Genomic DNA, 20,935 nt, shown 5'->3' on the forward strand with positions numbered 1-20,935 from the left:
ATATATATATATATATATATATGAATGAGATAAGGCATTCATTCATATATATAATGCCTTATCTCATTCATAATGATAATGCCTTATCTCATTCATATATATATGAATGAATTAGATAAGGCATTATCCCATCAATGCTGCAGATACATGGGGAGATGTTTCGTATTCTGTATTTGACTATATAAGAAAAGCAGAATATGAGGGAGAAAAAACCTAATACATTCACAGGCAGATGATTATACAATTCAATAATCCTCCTACTACTTATAAAAATTTTAATCCTTGAGCAAAGAAAATTAAGCATCAAGCAAAAGTTTATCAGCATAAGCACAATGGTGACCTGCTTTGTGCCCAGATTGGGCCTATGAGTGTAAGGAAGCAATCATAACCGTTCACATTGCTATCTGTGATTTACTTATGTCCTCATAGTTCATTTTAAAGAGAGAAGAAAAATGAAATATAATAGGCCCCCTGCACTTTCTCTATAAAAGCATATGCAAATCTTCCAAAGAAAACCCATATGTCATAGGCTTATTTTCCATCCCTAAAAAGAATGAGATGCTAAGTTTAGTTTTCAGGAGAACACTGACAGAAGGTCTCAGCAGGTGGTAGCACTTGAGTGACCTTGTCTCAGCTCAGAAGCTAAGTAGAGTCAAGTCTGGTTAATTCTTGAGAATTCCAAGGCTGGTCAAAAACACATCCTGGAAGAATGCAAACGACTTCCATATTGTTGCCAAGAAAAAATGCCTTCATGTAGCTACCAGAAGACAAGTTTGACTCAACAGCATCTTTATCTTATAATCAAAAGACTCAAGTCATCTCACCTTTCTCTAATTACGGCCAAATGCCATAGTAGATGGAAGGAAAGTAATTTATCCAAGTAGTAAGTTTCTGAACTTGCATATCTCTGTAAGTTCATTTGAGACTTCCAATATGCTGTTACAAACAGCTTTACTAGAATAGACTGCAGAACATTAAAAAAACACAGAGAATTGTTTTAACATTCCATTTTCTCCTAAAATTCAAGAAAATGAATATATGAAAAGATATACAAATAAATAAGAGCGCAAACTACATCACAGTTACAGTTATTAGAATAAAAATACTGCTTGTAGCATTATGAACTTAGGAACCTCATGCTTTCTCTAGTTTTCTTGAGAAAGCTTCAGCCTTCTGCACATGAACAGTGCCCCCCACCTTCTGTCCCTGACATCACACATTAAGGATTGAATTTGATTCTAAATGTATCAAATCAAAGCAGACTCATGCCAGATTTTAACAATTAGCAAAGATGAATTTATTCCAGATCAGCAAGAACTCGGTGAAGATGTGATTCAAACAAGAACATATAATACAGTGCATTTAGTGACACTGAACCATTTTCAGGAAGAAAGTTTTTGTGCTTTTAGCTATTACATAGCTTTTTTGAGGTCCTATCAATACATATTTTGAAGGATGATTGCTGTATTCTATAAGAATACATTCATAAGAGAACATTATTCAAAAATCTAAAATCTAAATATATTTTAATCCATTCCAACTCTATACTTACTGTTGTATCTACCAGCTGCCTTTGTTGATTCCACTGGTAGAAATGATTGTGTATCTTCCATCTGTTATATGCTTCATATAATTCACCCCTCTCTTAACAGTTCTGTCTCAAAACCTTTGCAAATAAAAATGAGACTGCACATTTCTTATGTGAAGGAGGAGAGGGTCCTAGGTAATCAAAAGGGACAAAGGAAGAATGATTGGCAAACAATGTTTTCAATATGATTCAATATCATATATATTATATATATATATTCATCACTCATTGCTTACCATCACAGGTGGTATCTCCAGCATCTATTAAACACTTTAAAATTATCAACATTTAAGCAACAAAGTGATAACAGAAAAAGCAATAGGTATGAATGTTGCTGTACACTTGACTGCTTGTATTGGCATCACTATATACCAGGACAAGGAGTAGAAGTAGGAGTAGAAGATGATGATGATGAGTATTGCTGATTTGTAACTCAGAGGTGAGAGGTGTAGTTTAACCGCATCTGAAGGGCCCCAAGCCCCAGTCTTTCCTCTCTCAGCAATCCACAAGCACCACATATAAATCAGAAAATTCTGCAGTTCATCTAGCTGCTTATGAGGACTGTCCAAAAGCCAAGTGAAGCAATGAATGCACCTGAGGTAGAAAAACATAATTACCCTTGAATGCAGTAAGCCAACAGTCAATTGCAGAGAAAAAGGAGACAGCAGGGAACCAAGCTGGAATACATTTATAGGATATTACCGTCAACCTTGGAGGAGGAAGTAATGTTGCCATTTGTCATAAACCAGTGGTAAAGCTTACAATGACTCCGATGGTATAGTATCCGCAGCTTTTAACAGAGTTAGGAAATTTCTTCCTGCTTAGATGTATTGGGAATAAATTCACAACAGAAGTGATGTTTGAAATTCTAACTAGATGCTGTGGACCCAAGTGCAACATGCATATATTTGATATACGATAACCTGCAAGGACAGCAGTACCACACTGCAATATCTCCAGAGAGGCACTCAAGTAGTAAATTAGGATAATGAAAATTAGAAAGCGGCAGCTTTTGAAACATAAATAGGACCTGTAGGAACTTACGGGCTGCTATGCCCTTTTTTCCCCATCACAAGCTATTGTGGACTAATTCTAAGCATGAATTCCAGTTATTCGGTGAAACACAGATTTAAATGACCAGGTAATCACTCAACATATCGTTATGCTCTAATAAAATCTTAAGATCTACAGGATGAGAGGGGAAGCCTGAATTCAAATCCCAATGGGCTCATTAATGTTGCTTCTTTCCATATTAGGGCTCTGCAGCACTTCAGACAAAAAGGTGATTTGGAACATGAAGATACCACCTAGTAGCAACTTCCTAAAAGCATCTGTACCTTTTCCCAGGGTCAGACAATGGCAAAAGATATATTTGGTTTACAGGGTTGCAGACAAGTGCTACATCTGTGCACTTGGAAGTACTTTTTTGCCTTCAAATCTGAAGTAGTACACACCCTAATGTTCATACAACTGAAAGAGATTACACATTTGTTCATTCAGCAAAAGTGTATGAGAAACTACGATAACAATGAGATAGAGCTACCATTTCTTCACATCCCAAGAAAGCAACTGCAACAGTTGTGTGAATTACACAAACGTTTTGTTCCCAAATCTCTAGAGGAATCCAGATCCAAAGAGGAAAAAAAATCACACATCTCTGCAAAAGAAGCATATCTGCATTAGGAGGATTCTGGTGAGAACACTAAATGAAAACACATTGGGAAGTATACTAGCATGACAAAATAGAACATGAATTGGCAAGAAAGCTATCTACAGTCAGCAGTCATGAGAATACAAACCAGTGTGAGAACTATTTCCTGTATATTGCCTTGGGTCTTACAGGGTCATAACTGTGAAAAATGAATGCATGAATTAATAAATGCATACAAGCTCAGAGCAACTTTAGATGTTCTGTTGCTTTGCAAAAGCAGGATCTGAGGTTCTCCACTTGTTCCTGTGCCAAAGAGGGCTGCTCCCTTTTCATCTTCTTCCTGGGCTTCCCATGGCAGCAAAGAGATCGGTATAAAATCCAAACCATTTTCTTGCCTCAGTTAGTAGAGTAGCATTCCAGTTTTTAAAAGGCGCATTTGAAAATGTTAATCTGATTTAGTCGAAACTGCCACAATATATAGAACTTTTCTATGTAAATTTCTCTACTGTATGAAAATTGTATAATCAATTCCCAAAGCTACATTTCATAGAAATTCTAACTACATTTCCTAGTGCCAGTTTATAAAATCCAAAGTTCTGTGAAGTTTTTTAAAAAATCTACAGAAAACTCAGAAATATATTTTTGAGAAACAAACATTCCATTTTCATATGAAAGTATCCTCAAACTTAAACAAGTGGCACACTTTTTAGATAATTGTTGCCATACATGAAACTTTAGTGTACAGATTCAGAAACAGGTTTCAGCAGAATTGCAGTTACTAGCACAAATAGCATTAACAGATGTGGTAACTGAGAACACACCTGATAACTGGGAAGAAAAACTCCCTCAAGGAATTAACACTCTTATTCTTAAGAAAAAAAAAATACAAAGTAAGATTGTCTACAGCTGTCACCTTACTCAGTCTATATCTATCAAATTATTTAAGAATAGAATCTGTTAAAGCACCTGCATTTGGAAGATATTTCATTCAATTGTGTACCCAATTTAAGCTGGATCCAATTCTGGACTCTCACTGCATCTGGAATTAAATTAAATTAAATCTTGCAGCATCCCCATAAGCTAACTAGCATCCACAGTATCCATTAAAACTTGCAGGCACATAGATAGAACTGCAACTCCTAGAATTTCCCAAACAATATTACCATGACGATTGGGAATTTTTGAAGATGCAGCCCCAAATCATTTGGAGCGGGAAAGGATTGGGAAAGGCTAGCCTAGCAGACTAAAGAGAAATTTAAAACAAACTAGACAATTAGGAGATGCCAAATCCCCAAATAATCCGGGTAAATACAGCTATAACCCAAACAGAAACAAGAGTTTGCACTACTTAATATCTGCCATACTAAGGACTAGTTAAGTCCAACACATTTTAAAATACAGGTAGTCCTCACTTACCAACCCCAATTGGGACCGGCAACCCTGTCGCTAAGCAGCGGTCATACAGTGACACATCACGTGACTGGGCCTGACTTATGACATCAGTTCTGGCTGCAATTGTTAAGTAAATCACATGCAGTCATTAAGCATATCACGTGACCGCAACTTGGAACTTCCTGACAGGTTTCCCGTTAACTTTGCTTGTCGGAAACCGGCTGCAAAGGACACTGCGACCATTGTAATTGTGACCCAGTTGTCAAGCGCCCCAATCATGACCACGTGACTGTGGGGACACTGTGACAGCCGCAAGAGGACCGGTTGTAAATCATCTTTTTCAGTGCCATCATTACTTTGAATGGTCATTGAATGAGCAGCTGGTAAGGACCATCTGTAGTATAATTTCAGTGAAGTTGTTCTAAAGGATACTGCACTTGATCTTAGCCAAATCTAACCCTAAAGAAAAAACACTGCTTTTTAAACTTAACACAAAGAGATGGCCCTCCAACTCCCTGAGAAAAGTTTACTGGCAGCCTAACACATCATAGGTAAAAGTTTTTTTAATCAACACTACTATGAAATTTACATTTTAGCTATTTCAACTTACTTATTCTGTGCATTTAATCTGATTAAGAACAAATTCAAGTATCAAGTACAATTTTTCCAGCGCTCTTCACAAAGGATTCTATCAAAACCTTACTGAGCCAGCAATAAACTTTTTAAGGCACATGAGGATTCATTCTGATTTGCATTTAATTGTGCCTGTTCTTCTTAAATATATGTTAGAATTCATTGACAATAATATGATGTGGTTCTATCCAAAAAAGCCTGGTCCTTAAGTGGTAGATGGAATAAATAAGAAATAAGATCTATGTAAAGCTTCCCACATTATTGCCAGTACATAAGAGTTAAAGGTACATTATTATTTAAAACATTAACACTGAAGCCCCATTTTTTTGGTGGGGGAGGACTCTTTTGGTACAAGATGATGAATATAAGAAGTTAGATGAAATTACTGGACCCTTGCCTGAAAAAAAAAGTTCAGAATTTTGCAAAAGTTTAGCTGCGCATTCCAAAGCCCTCAAGTTGCTGATATATTCATTCTATCTACCCTTTTGTTTTTTCTAGCTGCCATAAGAAATGTGTTGCTTGCATAATTTAAAAGATGTTTTTCCCCTTATTATTTTAATTTTATTGGTAAAGAGGGAATTAAACGCTGTAATACATTTCCAGTGGGGCACACAAAATCTCTGTGCCTGATTACTAACATCTCAATAGACTGAAATGAGTTCAGGAAAAAAGCTATAAAGAGCAAAACTGTCATTGCTTTTTCAAATTTGAAAAGGAACAGTGAGAATTACATGGAAGACATGTTATGAATAGACCAAGCCAAGGACTTTGTTTTGGATACTCTTAATATAATCCACCAAGCATTTCAGCCACAGCAATTTCTAACATGACCCTCCACTTGCTTCTACTGAAAGTCCAATGGTGCTTACTCCTAGGTGAATAGGCACAGAAGTAGAAAGTACTTTCACTGGAAAGTACTCTGACTTGACTGGATTGTAGTTCAGGCCATCCTAAACCACAATGAATGAAACAGAGTCTACACTACACCTCCCTTACCTTACTATATTAAACGATAAGGGACTAATTTTTAATTTTAAAATTGGGTTAGGAACCAAATGATATTAATTTTAATCCAGAATGTATCCATGACAAATCTGAACTTGCTGCAAAATTATTTAGCAGAAGAAAAACACTCTATTATTAGCTATATTTTTCTTTAAAAAAATGTCTTTACCAGACAACTTTGCATCAGACAATGTTATTTAAAAAAAAAAATCCTCAAATTGGATCATCTCAAAATCATAAACTGAGGATAAAAATTACATATCCCTCAATATTTAAAAGAAAATGCATATATTCGACAAGTACAGATTGCCAAGGCACTGTTTGATACTGCCCCCTTTTGCCAAGCAAAGCCAACAGCCGAGGCTTCCATTCAAACTTTTCATAGTTTTGCAAATCTTTTCACAGAAATGTGTTTGGACAAAATGTGCAGCCATGACAAAACTGCAGAAAAGGATAATAAACCACAGTTCTGAGAATCTAGGCTCACAGTTAAACCTGGATATGAAAGATGTTTATCCTTTGTCACTGTAGTTCAAAGTCATTCTCTTTCTCCACTGTGGCCAAAGATCCCACTTTAATTTAGAACATTCTGCAACGGTTTCATTATTGCATTTAGCCGACCCTATCCACTGAAGCACTGAACAAGGGAACCTTATTTTTTCAGATATTTCACTGCAGCCTGGATGTAGCAATCAATGCATGTATGCCTGGAATGAAGTCCCACTGACTATAATGGTATTTACTTCTGTACAAGGTGGTGCTTTCACTCTGAGCTTCTTCCATTTCAGTGTCTTGAGCAGGATTAGAATTCACTCAAACCACTATTTCTTCCATCAGTCATATACGTTTACGGTCACCACTGCCCAAACGAATGCATTTTCTCCAGGCTCAAACAGGTTACATCAGGAGCAGAGAACCTGTGGCCAACCAGACAGTGCTGAATTTTAGTTCTCCGCATTTGTCAATATGAGCCAATGTGGTTGAGGCCACAGGTCCTCAACTCATACTTATTTTTGAAGAAAGCAATGAATACCAAGTACAAACCTATAGAGAGCAATCCCTTTAGCACTTGCTATGTGTTAAAGCACTTTTGCCATACTATGAGTCTGCAGCACTCATTTCTTGTTAGTTGCAAAGACTGAGCAAAAGTAGATTTACTGAATGCCCTGAAAACTACAGGAGTTTACTGATAGGCTACAGTCATCTGAACAGGTTAACATTCAACTGATCAACCTTATACCTCATATAGAACTGTCTGTAGGTACAGTATGTTCTGAATATAAGTCCAAAAGTTACCCTAAGACACAAAGAATCCTCATCTCCTAGTAGAATATTTGCAAGCTTAAGAAACACTGCTCTAGTAGCATGGAACTTGGATGCTAAAATAATCCCAGCAACTCTAAGAAGTGTGGACTTCAACTCCCAGAATTCCCCAGCCAGAAAAATAATACTTCCAGTAGGTAGATTCAGAGTTTGAGTCCCTCAGGAACCACACCCTGTTCCAAAAAGCAAAATTCTCTTCCTTCAAAATCAAAAACAAGATTGAGGAAAAAATATCTTCAGATAGTGTCTAGAGTTGTAACTGTTTAAGTACAGATGCAAAGATGCATATACACTCATGTTGAAAGATGCCATCACTCCCAAATTATGTTTGCAGTGAATATTACACCACCATCAGAAAATAAACTCTACGCTCACACAACTTTTACATTATTTTAAGTGATAGGGACAGAGATAATGCAACTAAAAAACCCACAAAAGACTAAAGAAAACATTATGATTTGAGAAAAAAATGTAAGAAAAAAGCTTTCAAATCAAGCTGTATGTTAGTCAGCCATTCATCTTGCTTCATGAATGTATAAACTCATAATGCTGTGGTGATATACACAAGACAACAGATGGCTGTTGGCTACAAAAATTAAATTAAATTAAAAAATCAAGGTTACAGAATTGTCAGAAGCTACAGCATTTATTCCATGTAAGTACCTTGAGGCAGAGTAGCACTGCCATGAGGGGTATTTTATGTTTGGGGTTAAAGAGGTCTCTCTTTATTAAAAAGCAGCATTCTTTAAAACAACTCTTAAACGCAAAACGTCTATACCAGAAGACTTCATCTTCCAATCAGTTTCCTACCTCTTATTCAAAGCCTTGTTTTAGAATTCCTCAAGATACAGCCAAGTATCCTAGCAGGAATGTAAGATCAACAACAGCCAAGATAGCTGGGATACTTTAACGCAGGCTCTGCTGCTCCAACACACTGCAAGGCTAAACACACACTCTCTGCCCTGAAGTATTTTATTCTTCAGAGACTATTAATCATAAAATCCAATCTGAAAGAGGAGGGAAAAGTTATCACCAGAGGAGTCAGAAAGAAAAAAAAAAAAAAACTCAAATGATTCAAATAGAAGCTGCATCTATTTTAAAACTCTGAGTAATTTGTTTAAACATTAGCAGAATTCACTTCCCACCCCACGCTTTCAGTGTGTAACTGCAATACTTCTCCTTGGTTGCCTTATTGATCTGACATAGGCAGCAAGTTAACTCTTCCATGAACAGTGTGGATGAACACAGACTCATCAGTTCGCCCTCTACGACCATCAGGAGCCCTTTCTTTCCAAGACCTCTCCTCATGCAACAACCAGGGGTTAGAAAGAGATGGGGAACAGAGCAGCCAGGTTACCCCCTTGCTCAAACTTCCAGCAGGCTTTTCCAGTGTTGTCTTTCCTGCCCATCTATTTCATGAGAACTGGGGGATAGTGTGTGTGTGTGGGGGGGGTTACCTTCCAATCAGAAACAGAACTTAAAGTTGCTGTTGTTTTAAAACAAGGTTAATTTGGAACAGAGATTCAGTTTCACCACTCCTGGTCAGAAAAAAAAAAAAAAAAGTAAAATGAAAAGGGCTGGGACTGAAGGAGACAAAAGCAGCAAAATTTTAAGAAGAATTTTAAAAGGCCGTGTTGCATGTTACCTCAACTTCCCACTTTCTCTCCCACCGCTCACTACCACCACCCCAACCAACCAAGCCTTAAGAAAAGCAATTTATTTTTCTGCAAGACTGGAACCTCTTAACTGTTTGCCCACCACCAGGCATGGTGTGACATACCAATGCAGAAGTGGAACAGTTCAGGAATCAAGACCAACAGTTTTTTTTTGGTGGGGAGTTCATGGAAATAAAAGGCACCTAGAGTTTTGGAGGGGGATATTATGTGTGTGTGGAGGGGGAGAGGAGGGTGGCACATGTCTTAAATGTATTAGGCTCTATTTGGGACTGGGGTATTTTCTTCTCCCTCTCCCCTCCCCAATTCTCCTTCCTCTTATTTCCAACAATGCATGAAACCAGAGAACCTTGCAAGCTTCTCTGCTTCCCTCTTGCTTTTGATCTTCATCAGGACGTGAGCAGAAAGTTAATGGGCCAGCCCTACCACAAAGGCAAATTACCATCCGAACCAAAAAAAAAAAAAAAAAAGCAAAGAAATATTATCTTTTGCTTCTGAGCCGACTTTTCCCCCAAAGGCATTCCACTCTGCTCAGCATCCCCCAAGCTCAGCTTTGTTACTGCTTGCAGCCCCCATCCATAGACGGGGGGAGAGAAAGAGTGCAATTTAAATGGAATTAGGCAGCGCTAACCAAGCTGTCGGTTATTTCGGAGTCTTAGCCGCTGCAGGATCACCATCCCTACCTTTTTCTAAACCCGAAGGGGAATTTGCCAAGGGCCATATTGCTCAGATGCGCTGCACCCCCGGAGCACAACACATCCCAGGAGCCATTCAACGAAAAAGAGAAAAGAAAACCCCATACATTCGTCTCTCCTTCCTCCGATGCCTTTGTTCCCAACGATCCAAACGGAGAAGAGGCGCTGCAACACCCAGCGCAAAGAACAAAAACAACAGCCACCTTTCTCTCCCAACTCGCGCTTCAGACGAAAACGCTTTGCGCCTCCATCCTTTCCAACGCCAGACGACAGACTACGCCTCCCTTCCTCCTCCTCCCCAAACTCAAGTTCCTAAACTTTACAACTTCCTCCTCCACTTTGAGTGGGGGGGGGAGAAGACGATGAAGAGAGCCTCCCCCTACCCCCTTGCAGGCAGAGCGGATGGGATTCAACTCACCCTTTGTGATGTCTCCCGGGCGACGGCGCAACTGCTCACCCGCACATCTTTGCACGGAAGGCTCCCGCCAGAGCGGGAGCCGAGAAGAAGCGAAGAAACGGAAGAAAGTCCCGGCAAAGCGGCTGCAACCGAGCGCTCCTAAAAGCCACCTTGACGTTCTTCCGAAGCAGAAACCCGGAGCGAGCGGGCAATATCCCACCGCAAACTGCAGTCGCCCGGGAGTCGTCGCCGCCGCCGCCGTCCTCCTCCTCCTCGCGCTCGCTCCCTCGCTCTCTCCCTCCTTTCCAGCCAGGAGCAGTGCACTCTCCTATCAGAATCGCTTCAACCTTCTCCATCAGGAGGGGAGGAGACGGGGAAGGAAGGAGGGAGCAGCGAGCGAGCCAGTTAAGGGGCTGGCAGCCCCACACGGCGCTGATGTCAACTATCCTATTTAGAGTTAACAGGGCACTTAGTTGCACGCAGCTCCCTTCCAGCTAAGCCGAACCTGGGCGACAGGCGCAATGTTGTGATTCCCGCTGCTGGCCTAGAGAGAACCAAGAAGCTCCTGCTTCGGAGACGTATCTATAAAGAGATGCGTGAATATGAACTCTTGAGCTTACCTCACCGCTTTACACCCACAGAGACTCTCCTGTCGGTTGCTCGATCTGCCTCTCCCTGCTTCTCCGCCCTAGAACGGCCGCTTCATCGATGGAATTACTGTTGCCAGCTGCGGGGGCTGCTCCCCTGTTTTTGTTCTTTTCCACCCAAGTCCGATCAGCGCTGGGCGATTTATCGAGGGGCGCATGACTGAGGGCAGACATGCACAAGGAAAGCGAGGAAGGCGCCACGGGGGTGTCTCATTTAACTCCTTGGGCGGGCGTGCAGCGCGGATGGCGAAGGACAAAGCTTGAATACAGTTAACTGCCGAAGCAAGAAGGTGCTTAAACCGCCTCTTCCCGATTACATCGACCCGTCCCGTCAAGAGGGGCGTGCTGCGGGTCCCGCCTGCGCAGGAGTTCCGTCCGACGGGACCCGGGAGGCGAGCCTCTTCTGTTGCGGCACCCGCCCTCTGGAACATCATCATCCCTCCCGAGGTGAGGCTAGCCCCAACCCTTAGGGCCTTCCAGAAAGCCCTCAAAACATTTTTTTTCGGCAAGCCTGGGGAGCCCCTGGTAACAGACAGCCCGCGCATAGGTTACATTTTATGTAATATTTCCCCCCTCGCGGTCTTGCTTTATCAGTGTTTACTGTTTAAATTTTTTTTAACTGGTTTTGCAGAACGTTTTTAACTGTTGGTTTTATTGTACGCTGCCCAGAGTCCCTTCGTGTGAGATGGGCGGCCATATAAATTTGACAAACAAATAAATTAATAAATGCCTAAAAGCCGATGTCCTCAAGTTCCAGGGAGTGCAAATGTGAGCCCTGCCAAAGGAAGAAAAAAAAATGAGGCTCCTCTGGTGCCCTAAGAGAACAAGCGCTTGCAGAAAGTTATGCAAACTCCCTTTTGTTTCTTCTTCGGTGCACGCGCAGGTGGGCACTGTTGCAATCCGTTTGCAAAGGAAAAAGCCAAAGACTTCAGGCTGCAGGAGAAAGCTGAACCGTAGAGGGCGGTAAGGGATTGAGAGACGTCTGCTTTCAGGTCAGGCTTGGAAATGGAATACAGAGAGGGATCGGCCACTTTAAAGAAACTTAGGAGGAAATCCTTACCAAGAAGTACAAATCAAGCGAAAGGGCTTGCAGTTGAAAAACATATTTGCAGCAGACGGGCCTTCAAACTGGATTTTGCTCTTGGCATTGGGCCAGGAGGCATTTGGCAAGCGGCATACAGACTATCTGGTCCCTAGAACTACTGTACTCCATATTGCCAAACATCCAAGCCCAACTGGGTCTACTCACATGCAAATCCTATTGTGTTCAACAGAGCTTACTTTCAGGGAAGTGGCTATAGCTTCATACCTGCATTGTTCTGACTTGGAGATAAGTTTTCCTAATTTCGGATCGCCTTACTAAATCAGGTATGAAAAGGTAATTCAAACAGATAAAGTCCCGCAGATTTGCAGGCCGAGGGCTAGCCATCAGCATGAAGATGTCTGGGAAATGAAAAATGTGTTTTGCTCCATGCATGAAGCAAACACATTGTACTTCCAAAGTTTGATATGATCACTGAAGTGCGTCATGATCCAGCTGAAGTGAAACTGGATGATTTAGGTTGATCTGGGGTTCCACTCAGGCAAATCCAAAGGCATTTTAAAGAGCAAATAGGGCTCAAAGTTGCTGCATTTCACCCCTCGTCTTGCACCCACCCAATAAACTTGCTGTACCTCTCTACACCAAGTACCTGATTCCCCTGCCACCTTGCAGTTGCCCCATGGAGCCCCCACCCCACCCCTCTGCTGCCATTTGCAACTGGCCTTTTTCCCCCTACTGTTTGTCAATCTAAAATACCTTTCCCAGAATACACTGCTTCTAGTCTTTACACAGACCAAACACAGGTGCTCCAGAACCAATACTGCCTGATCTCTGCGTAGAACATTTTGCACCTCCCTGAATTGCTGGGCAGGTAGTTTGTATCGAAAGGTATTCCATGCTCAGAAAAAACAAAAATCAACTATAGAAGTACAGGTAGTCTTCAGTTAATGACAGTAATTGGGACCGTCAACTCCATCGCTAAGCAACGTGGTCAAAAAGCACAATGTCACATGACCATACCAACTTATGCTGGCAGTTCTGGCAGTTCCAGTTGCCATCATGAAGCAAATCCCATGCGGTCATTAAGCATGACATCATGTGATTGCCAATTGCAACCTCCTGCCAGCTTCCCCATTGACTTTGCTTGTTGGAAGCAGGCAGTGAAGGTCACAGATGACAATCACGCAATTGTGGGACACTGCAACAGCCACAACTTCAAGGACCAGCCGTAAGTCTCCCCGTTCAGCACCATCATAACTTCAGACAGTCACTGAATGAATAGTTGTTAACTGAAGACTACCTGTACAAGGTTTACAAATGGAAGACCTGAAGGTGTGGAGCTTTCCCCTCCCTCTAAAAGAACAAAACACCCATAAACAAGAACTGGGCCAATATCTCAGGCACACAATCCCATCCGCAGACTATACCATGGCAATGTGTACCTGATGCCAAGCCAGAAGTTCTGGCTGATAAACCAAACTGGCTGATTCATCCATCACACTAAGTCAAAGCCACACAAATCATATTTTGGCATGTTATATTGTACGAACCCAGCCTACAGTTTTTAGACCAGAAAGAATTTTCTTAATTTTGCTTCACCTAATATGAGGGAGATTGCAAAAGGAAAGCCCAGATTCCAAGATTTCAAAGCAGAGGGAACAATAGCTTTACTTTTTTTTTCTTCTTTTGGAAAAATAGGAATATAAAATATTTAGGTGATAAGGAAGATAGTTAAAAGAAAATATTGGATGGTATTTCATAAGTCATTCCTTGCCAAGTTTTCCAGAGAAAATAGAAGGCCTCAGAACAAACCAAAACCTTGCCCCAGTTTTTTTTTTCCTGTGCCTTCACTTATCTCAATCCAACTAAAGTTAGAAACACTGAAGAGCTGTAACCCAGGAGATAAGTAAGTATTGTTTCTCATCTTCAGTTGTATGCCAGTAATGGTTTATGTGGCCACTTGGGGACAGCAAAGCAAAACATCAATTCCATTTGTTCTTATCAGAATAAAACGCTTACCTATTTTACACATGCTAGGGTTCACATAACATATTTAACGAAAACGATTAAACACCTGGGGGCAACATTTATAGAATACAGGTAGTCCTCGACTTATGATCATACATTCAATGAGTTAAGTTATGGCGGCACTGAACAAAGGGATTTCTGACCAGTCCCCGAAGTAACAGCTGTTGCAGTGCCCCTGCAGTCACATGATCAAAATTCGGGCGGTTGGCAGCCCCCCTGCAATTACGACCATAGTGGCACTTCAACTCCCCCCACCCACCTATGTTCCCTCCATCTATGCCCTTTTGGCCCCCTGCCGCCCTGCTCTCTGCCACCCCAGATGACCTTTGCTGTCTTCTTGCTCCCACTGCTGACGAGGCATGCTGTCTTCTCCAGGTTGCGCACAGCGGTTTCCTCACAAGAGCTGGGGAAGATGGCCTCACGTGGCCAGCACCGTGTCTGCAGCGGGAACAAGAAGACAGAGGAGGTTAGCTTGGGCAGCAGAGCAACAGGCAGCAGGGGCCTCGGAGTGCAGGGTGGTAAGGGACTGGGCTCGGAGTGCAGGGTGTAGCTGGGACTGGGCTGGGGCAGTTGTGGCTTTGCGCCATGCTGCTGGGCCAGGGTGGGCTTCACACTGTGTTGTGGCTCTGGAGCTGCTTTTTTTGTAGCCCCAGAGCCACAGCATGCCAAAAAGACCCTTTGCGCCATGCTCCTGGGCTGGGGCTGAGCTTCATGCAAAGGGGCTTTTTGGTGCACTGTGGCTCTGGGACTGCAAAAAGCAGCCCCTGAGCCGCAGCACAGCGTGAAGCCCAGCCCCAGTCCAGCAGCCAGGCCGGGCATGCCTCATCAACTGTGGGAGCACAAAGACCATAAAGGTGAAGCACAGGGTGGCAGGGGTCTCAGAGTGCAGGGTGGCGAGGGCGGCTGGGACTAGGCTGGGGTGGCTGCAGCTTCCTGGGGCGTGGCAAGCAGCCCCAGAGCCGCACAGTTCTGGGGCTGCTTGCTGCCCCTCAAGGCAGGATGCAGAGTGGCCAAAAGGGCAGAGATGGGGGGGTGATAGGCAGGGAGTTGGAGGTAGTCCCTTACCTTACTGAGGCTCGGGGCTGGGAGGGACCAAGCCCAGAACGGCTTGGATTAGGGTGGGTGCTTGGCTAACGACCGGCAGAATTCGTTTAACAACTGCAATGGGGTGTGCCGGGATTGCTGTCGCTAAGCGATATGGTTACTTATGTCTTGCTTTATGATTGCATCAGTTAGCAACAGAAATTCCAGTCCCAATTGTGGTCAAGGACTACCTGTATGCAAACTTTGATTAGTTTTAAACGTTTTGTATGTAGCTCAATATATAAAAAAGCCAATTTCATTAGTTTATGGGTCAGTACGTTAGGTGAACCCCAAAAATGGATTAATTACGTACAATGATACCTCAGCACAACTTTGCATACAGTGGACCAAATTTCCATGGTAATCTGTGTCATTTGCATAATGATGGCATTGTAAAAATGATGTAAATTGGCATCACTGCAATTACGTACATTCACATTTCCTGGGTATTTAATATTAATTAATACCCGCTTCCCCCAGTCAGTCCATCAAAACAAGGTTTCACTATAACCTAACTAACAGTTGTGGGGACTCTGATAATGAATACATTTTGCAGCTGTTTCTTTTGTTTTCTCCAGAAGGCTGGGGAGTAACATGACTCCCCCATCATGCTATGCTCATAACATTAAACTAAGGTCCCTGATCCCAGTCCTGCAACAGATAATTCTTAAGCTACAGTACTATACAATCTTATTAAGAGTTAAACCTAATTGGATATCATTGAGCCTACTTCAGAGTAAACATGTTCTCACAGTTGAGCTGTAATGACATCATCCCAGATGACCCCAGAGCATTCTTGATCATGACTGAAGCAAGAGCTCAGTGGTCTATGATACACGTTTGTATGAAGCCCATGCAGAGATAGCAGAAGTACCCGGAGAGTTGTCCTTCCATTGACAGCAGGAGCACAGAATTCATCATAGAGTCTTGTTTTGTTTTGGGTGCCTTCGAGTCAGTCTTGACTCCTGGTGAGTGCCTGGACTAGTCCCTGCAGTTTTCTTGGCAAGATTTCAGAAGTGACTTGTCCTTGCCTGCTTCCTAGGGCTGAGAGAAAGGCACTGGCCCAAGTTCACCCAGCTGGCTTTGTGCCTAAAAAGGGCAGGACTAGAACTCTCAGTCTCTCCGTTTCTAGCCTGATGCCTTACCCACTATACCAACCTGGCTCTCTCATCATAGAGTAACAATCTAAATGACTGCCTCCTTTATCTCCAGGTCTCAGAACATATGGAAAGGCATCTTGTCCTGAAGCACCTGGTAGCACAGCTGTGCATGGTTAATACTTCCTAATGGCTTTTCTCATCTTTCTCCTCATAGCTGCCACGAGGTCTGAAGTCATGCTGCTTCCTCCCTGCTAATGGAAAAATGACACTGCCTGCCATGCAACTGCTTTAAAAGGTTACCCAAAGCCTTCCTTGGGACAAAGTACTGGATTTCCCTGATCTTTTACTCACTTCCAGTTCAGTGTTTTCAACTGGGGGAAAAAGAGCTATTCCGAGCACTCCACTTCATCATTTGCTGCACATGAGCCATGTCAGAGAAAATTTAAAACTTTACAAATTCAAAAGTGCAATGGTGCTTTTTGATATTTTTGAACTCTGGTGTTGGAGAAGACTCCTGAGAATACCTTGGCTAGCCAGGAAAACTAACAAATCAACTCAGAATTCTTACTTGAAGCACAAGTGATCGGACTCAAATTATATTTTGCACACAACGTGCGAAGACCTAGCTCATTCAAGGAATCTATAATGCTGCGAAAGGTAGAAGGAAAGAGAAGATGATGGCCAGACGGAAGGTGACTAGAATCAATTATATTGATGATGGGTGCACCATTGGAAAATCTGAAGGACCAGGCTGGGGAGAAATCAACCTGGAGATTTATCTGTGGTCACTAAGTCAACATTGACTTGATGGCACATAATCAATAATGGCGCTTTAGGAAGTATATGAGCTACCTCAGGCTGTTAAATTACAGAGTATGATACTCAGCTGTTGAAAATGTATATATTGTCCTTTAAATAATGAATGTGACCTGAAATGGCATGCAAGCCAATAGAAACAAAGCACGTTTGCAGGAATAGGAACAGTTTTCTCGCTATGCATTTCCTACATGCTGAGGCTGTTGTATGAATGCAATAGCATATACTTACAAGCAGTATGGCTCCACTATTACAAATGTAGGTTTTGTCTCTCGGAAACAGATTTTGATGATAAATGTTTGATTCCTATTTCATTAATTTCTCCTTTTTTACTTCATGGCTTCTTCATTATGCATACTGAAATTTGCTTTATGTCTTATGTTATATCATTATTTCCAGGCACCAAAACATTAATTTGCCTAGACCAATAATCACGAACCATTTATGCAAAGAACACATATATAAATAAATATTAGATTTAGTTTTTCATCCACTAGATGGAGTTAGTGTGTCCTTTTGCTATTTTCCAGGGCAGGAATTTGGCTATAAACATATACCCATTGTTTGAAAGTTTTATTGGCATACTATGCTTGCATTTTGTGGAGCAGAGGGAACATACTGTCATTAAATCTATGACAGATTCTTCACCTCTAATCTCTAAGAAAATCTACAATCCTGGATTCCAAAGGAAAAAGCTTCAGTCTATGGATAATGTAACATGTTGGGGGAAAAAATTAAGATTTCAGGTACAGTAGAATTTAAATTCTTAATTTCATCATCAGAAGGTAAACACATAGGTTTGAGATTCCCATGTCCCCTTTAAGAAATAGCACTTTCAATTCAAATTTTAGGAACCAGAGACTTCAGTAGGTGTTCAACCACAAATGCTTATTTTGTGGTTGAACCACAGTTAGAATAATAGATCAAGTAATCACTGAAGGCACTGGTACAAGACATTTCTCATTTGTACATTTTTTTTCTGCTGTACAACAATAGGACATTCTGACTACTGGTCCAGCACAACCCTTGAAGCTGTAAGATAGAACGTATTATGAGATGTCTTACTGGTCCAAACAGCAGACTCACTGCCAGACTTAGAATAAAGAGGCATCAGGCAAGGGCTAGAGAACAGCTTTTTATTCTGTTGTCTGCAAATTAATAGGAAAAGCTAGTTATCTTGGGATTTTGATATGATGAATCTTCCCATGTCTGTACTGATTCCTCACAGAGAACTCAAAGAATCACCTGAACAACCCAACACCCTGTGTCTCCTGGTCAAAGTAGCATCTTTAATGAGCAATATAAGGCCTGGCACATAGATCAAGCCCCAGGGATGGCCAATTAGTCACTTAAAAGGCAGTAAACCCAACTCAGTCTATGCCATTTCCAAATAAATGCATGCCAGCTCATCCTGTACAGGGTGAAACAAGGAATTACCAGCTAAATCTTTTCTTTGCATGGCAATACATTGCACAGGAAAGCTAGGTTTTGCCTGTCATGGACCAAGATGCTTTATAATAAGAGAGAAATACCACTGTAGCACAAAAGAAGGGGTAAGCAACTTTTCATGGCCAAAGAGTACATGTAAAGTTGCGGGATGGGGCATGAAGCAATAATGGAAAATGTAATCGTGTTACCCGTATGTAAGGAATAAGGTGTTTTTTTCTTCTTGGATTTTCCTATATGAAGGGTTTGGGAGGTTCTCTCTGCATTTTTGTATCTTAAGTTTATTTAAGATATATAATATCCTTTTTGTGTGATTCCACGTCCAAATTTCCAAAAATAAGTGGTATAGTTTCCTGTCACAGGTTTCTGGCAGTTTGCTACTAAAATTCAGCAGCATAATCTGCAGGGAGCCATTAAAGAAGAGGGAAAGATGCATTGCTGCTCTACAGCATGGGACCAGCCCCACACGGGAGCACCTATGCAGTCACACCCTTCTATTTATTCTTGCTTGGATGGCTGCAGTCAGGTCAGCTCTTTCAGTACATCTGGTTGCCAGCTGTGGTCACACAATTGGTCTATGCATTTGAATAACACTATGTATATATGTAGAGAGAAAGAGAGTAATTATTTTTGAAAACGCAGCAAACCCTCTGAATGGCACAAGCAATACATGGCTATCACATTTTATATAAAATCAGTTGGCAGGAAACAACCCTGTCATAAGCAACATCTCTTTATACTTGAGGCTTGTTACTTGAATTCTGAGCACATACTGAGTATATGCTTCTCCCCGATCACATCAGCCTGTTCCATTAGATCTGGCAGGGAAGATATGCTACGCATTCCATCGGCCAGGGACTTGCTTTTGGTGGGTCCAGGAGGCGGGTCTTCTCTGCCGTGGCTCCCTCCCTGTGGAACATTCTCCCTCCCTGAAGTTAGGCTTCCCCCTTCCCTGCTGTCAGTTAGAAAGTCCCTCAAGACCTGGTTGAGTTATCAGGCCTGGATGTAATGGAAGACTTGAGTGAGGAGGTCCAAGGTCATGGGGAGAGTGAGAAGAATCTCAAGCATCTCCTCAGCCTACAGCCTGAGCGTGTGAAAGCTAAGAGGATGAGACTGGCATCACCCTAAGGAATTCGGAGCGTTTAGTTGCAATCTTTGGGGGTTAGAGTTAGTCTGGCAAGATCCTGTCTAGTAGGTGTAAGCTAATCAAGTAACCGAACTGATCCAGAATCATTCTGCTGAGTTTCTTGGGCTGAACCTGACACTGGGGGTCTTTAGAAACCGGAGACATTCTTAGATGGCTCCACTGTAATTGATATTCTGCTCTCTCCATGGAGTTTGTATATTTTAAAATCTATTTTTTTAAATGTTGCTGGGAGTCGGGTGGCATATAAATTTAATAACTTATCTGTAAATTTAGTGCTCTAAAATTACACAAATGCTTATGAATGGGGAATTACAGATTGGGTGCAGGTTAAAAGTATTGCTTTTAACAATAACCTAATACATATTAGAATAAAAACATATGTTTTTATTCTAATAATAACTTTTTAACTTTTATAATGCCTATTTTTATTCACTTATTTTAATAATTGTACACTGCCCAGAGTTGCTTTGGGTGAGATGGGTGGCTATATAAATGTGATGTATAAATATTATATTATATTATATTATATTATATTATATTATATTATATTATACAGAAGCATAGGAGTATGCAATACAGCTCTGTGCATAGCAATCTAGCTGCAAGTCATCACAATTTTTATCACCAGCCAAAGTTTACAAGGCATCAAATACTAAGTAATTTTATGAGTGTTTATAGCCTTCTAAATACATGGTTGCTCTAATCCCTCAGGCAAACTCTAAGATGATTCTAATATTCCTGCTCATAGAAGACAGGATTTCAGAAGGTGTGGATTTGTTGCCCTTATATGAGAATTTCAAAACTATCTAATCTATGTAAGGTGACTTCTCTCCTTTAAGACATAAGAGACCTTCAGAGCACTCAATATACATATTAGGTTATTAATAAAAGCAATGTTTTTAACCTGCACCCAATCTGTAATTCCCCATTCATAAGCATTTGTGTAATTTTAGAGTACTAAATTTACACAGATGAGTTATTAAATTTATATGCCACCCAACTCCCAGCAACTCTGGGTGGTTTACAAATTGTTAAAACTGTCTAAAAACAAGGAAAAAACCAAAAACCAAAAAAGATTAAGGATGGCAGAAATGGGGAAAAAAACAAACAGATGGGAACAAAGAAAAAACATTTTTCTATATCCCTTTACATAGACTTGATGAATGAAGAGGAAAGGAAAGCATTCTCTTAATGGTTGCCCCTAAATTTAGATACAATGCCATGTTTAACAAAACAACTCATCTCTTCAGATATAGAGTTCTATGTTTA

General features: G+C 41.2%; 1 protein-coding gene and 1 long non-coding RNA gene across 8 annotated transcripts in view; one reads left to right on the top strand and one right to left on the bottom strand.

Annotated features, from left to right (window-relative positions):
* SEMA5B (semaphorin 5B) overlaps positions 1–11,115 on the bottom strand; it is a 476,652-nt gene extending 465,537 nt beyond the window's left edge. For 5 of the 7 annotated variants that reach the window (XM_088146434.1, XM_088146440.1, XM_088146441.1 and 2 more), the window contains exon 1: positions 10,379–10,604. The gene's annotated coding sequence lies outside the window, so the exon portion shown is untranslated. Of the gene's footprint in view, positions 1–10,378; positions 10,605–10,977 lie in introns of those variants that run through there. The other 2 variants (XM_088146436.1, XM_088146435.1) reach the window with 2 other exon arrangements.
* A 196-nt stretch (positions 11,116–11,311) lies between these two features.
* The window catches only part of LOC148215060 (uncharacterized), a 39,074-nt gene continuing 29,450 nt past the window's right edge, over positions 11,312–20,935 (top strand). Inside the window, exons 1-2 of the long non-coding RNA XR_015797176.1 lie at positions 11,312–11,451; positions 16,472–16,949. This is a non-coding gene — a long non-coding RNA (uncharacterized LOC148215060). The remainder of the gene's footprint in view (positions 11,452–16,471; positions 16,950–20,935) is intronic.

This window comes from Python bivittatus, unplaced genomic scaffold, assembly GCF_059951505.1.
Source record: "Python bivittatus isolate LINGU-HERP-01145 unplaced genomic scaffold, Pbiv_v1 ctg000480_np1212, whole genome shotgun sequence".
Taxonomy (NCBI): domain Eukaryota; kingdom Metazoa; phylum Chordata; class Lepidosauria; order Squamata; family Pythonidae; genus Python; species Python bivittatus.